The sequence below is a fragment of the Myotis davidii genome, unplaced genomic scaffold (genome assembly GCF_000327345.1).
Source record: "Myotis davidii unplaced genomic scaffold, ASM32734v1 scaffold286, whole genome shotgun sequence".
In the NCBI taxonomy this organism is placed as follows: domain Eukaryota; kingdom Metazoa; phylum Chordata; class Mammalia; order Chiroptera; family Vespertilionidae; genus Myotis; species Myotis davidii.
In genome coordinates, this window is record NW_006297577.1 from 191,632 (window position 1) to 194,496 (window position 2,865).

General features: G+C 47.3%; 1 pseudogene; it reads right to left on the reverse strand.

Annotated features, from left to right (window-relative positions):
* Window positions 1-1,465, reverse strand: part of LOC102753818 — a 17,077-nt pseudogene extending 15,612 nt beyond the window's left edge.
* Window positions 1,466-2,865: the final 1,400 nt, after the last annotated feature.

Consider the following 2,865-nt stretch of genomic DNA (forward strand, 5'->3'; position numbering starts at 1 on the left):
CCAATACCAGATAGCAAGCTATTCTACAAAGCCACTATTCTCAAAACTGCCTGGTATTGGTAGAAGAACAGACAGATAGGCCAATGGAACAGAACAGAGACCCCAGAAATCTACCCAAGCCATTATGCTCAATTATTATTTGACAAAGGAGGCAAGAGCATACAATGGAGTCAAGACAGTCTCTTCAATAAATGGTGTTGGGAAAGTTGGACAGATACATTTTTAAAAAATGAAAATAGGCCACCAACTTAATTCATACACAAAAATAAACTCAAAATGGATAAAGGACTTAAAAGTAAGACGGGAAACCATAAAAATCTTAGAAGAATCCATAGCAGCAAAATATCAGACACATGTGGTAGCAATATCTTTTCTGATACAGCTTTTGGGTGCAGGTTGCTCTGGGTTGCACAGTCAGAGCTCTCCTGTGGCCTGGACTGGGGCATGTTCTGAATTGCTCCAGGTCACCCAAATAGCAGGTCCCGGGGCTGGATGCTGGGTGGCCCTGGGTCAGGCTAGCAGCACCATCTGGGGTGGGGGTGGGGCAGAGGGTTCCCCCTAGATTGCACTCACTGCGGGGTCTTGGAGGCAGATCCTAGGATGCTAGATCCCAGTGAGCTGGTGAGGGGGCCTGGTGTGGGATCTCACTCTGGCGGCATGCACTCCCTGCAGATGCCTGGGAGCCTGCCAGGAGGTACTGGGCCACTCACTGCCAGGACACGGTGGTTCCACATGGGTTATGGCTCACAAGCAGCATTCTCTGGGCATTCTCCGCCCTTCCTTCTTAAAAATTGTCCCCTCAGCTGTGTCTAATTTATCAATTCAGGATGGATGTTCTCTGATTTAGTTGCTTTTCTTGGCTGGCCCCAGGAGGAGGTGCATGACACTGCTGCCTATTCAGCCACCATTTTACATCTGAAGCTATTTTCATCTTAATGTTAGATTTTGATGTTTTGTGATTACATACATTTTCATCAAATTCTTTTTTATAGTTATCATCCAGCAGGACGTTCCTATAAAATGTCAGCAGGATTTCTTTTGTAGATGTGACCAACAAAGTATGCCCATTGATGATTCCTTCTTTATTTAAAGAGCAAAGGAGAATAATTATTGTACTTTATCCTCTTGAATTAGAAGAACTGTTCCACCAGCCCAACTTCCACCTAAGAGCTGGTCCAGGGTTGGGAATCTGATTGATACCAGCAGCTGTCCATTATATACCAACAGTCTGCGATGAACACCAGTCGACAGTTGTCTGTACCACCAGCTCTAGGACCCCTCTTCTGGAAACTGGTGATGGGCTGTTCTTACTGGCTGCCACCACAGACCCAGTATACTCAGTGCTGGTGCAGCAGGTTTCCACAGCCGCCATCTTAGACCTTCCCTGCATAGACCCATTACATACTCACTTGTATTTTTTTTAAGAACATGTGAGTGTCATGTTCTAAGTTGTGACAATTTCTTATTCATATTGACCTCAGAAGGAGAGATCACTTCTCAATTCCCTAAACAAGAGGGATCCCAAACCAAGTGGCCTTAAGAGCAGCAGACACAGGGGAGAACAGTGAGGTACTTTTGTGGGAACATACAAGTAAGTGTGTGTGCCCACACACATGTACATGTGAAGGCTATGAGTGTGATGCATGTGACTCATTTACTGAGTATTTAAGATGTATGAGTGCCCTTGCCAGGGCTCAGTTAGTTGGAGCATCATCCCATGCATCCAAAGATTGTGGTTTTGATTCCCATTTAGGGCACATACCTAGGCTGTGGGTTGATTCCCTGCTGAGACAAGTAGGAGAGGCAACCGATCAGTGTTTCTCTCTCACATCAATGTTTCTCTCTCTCTCAATCAATTAAAAACATGAATCCTGTATGAGTGTGTGTGTGTGTGTGTGTGTGTGTGTGTGTGTTGAGTCCTAGAATACAGCTGTGCAAAAGGTGTAGGACTGTTGCGGGGGGTGGGAGGGAAGGCATGCAGCGCATGTCTGTATGGGCACCTATACTTTCTGTATGTGCCCTGATGAACATGAGAAGGGGGCACAGTGTCTGTTCATTCTATATTCCCTGCATCTAACTTATGCATGGCACCTTGTGATTGTCCCTCTCTTTTTTTTTATCATTGCCTCTATACTTCATCCTACAGATGTTGATGACCTGGGCCTACCCAATTCCTCAGCCTTCTTCCATCGTCTGCCTGCCTCAGGTCTGGTATGAGCAGTCATCCTTGCAGTCAGGCCTGAGGGCAACCTTAGCCCAAGAATTTTTTCTGAAGAGTTGAGGACTAAAGGTAGGATGTGTCTTTGGAAGATACTGTTCCCTTTTCATTTCTGCTCAGCTATCCATCCCTGCCCCAAGTTGGGCAGTGGAACCAGAGGAGAGGAGGGCATGGCTCCTGACCAGAAGGCTTAGGATATCCTAATGCCTACTGCACTGACCTGTGGATAGCAGTGTCTCACCCACAGGCTAGCACAGCTGTGCTAAAGGAGGGCACATATGTGGAGTCGACTTCCCTTCAGTTTTCCCCACTCCCTGCATGACTCTGAGGGCCTTGGTGTGTTCAGGTTCCCTCCAAGCATCTATCCATAGAGCTTCTCTGATGTCCTGATCCAGGAAGGTAAGGGAAGGGGGACTGGGGCAGCTCCTGGATTATTATTAAGAGATTAATGGCCTGGTGCACAAATATTTGTGCACTCGGAGGGGGGTGCATGTCCCCTCAGCCTGGCCTGTACCCTCTCCAATCTGGGACCCCTGGAAGGATGTCCTACTGCCGGTTTTCAGGGATCAGACCTAAACTGGCAGTCGGACATCCCTCTCACAATCTGGGACTGCTGGCTCCTAACCACTCACCTGTCTTCCTGCCTG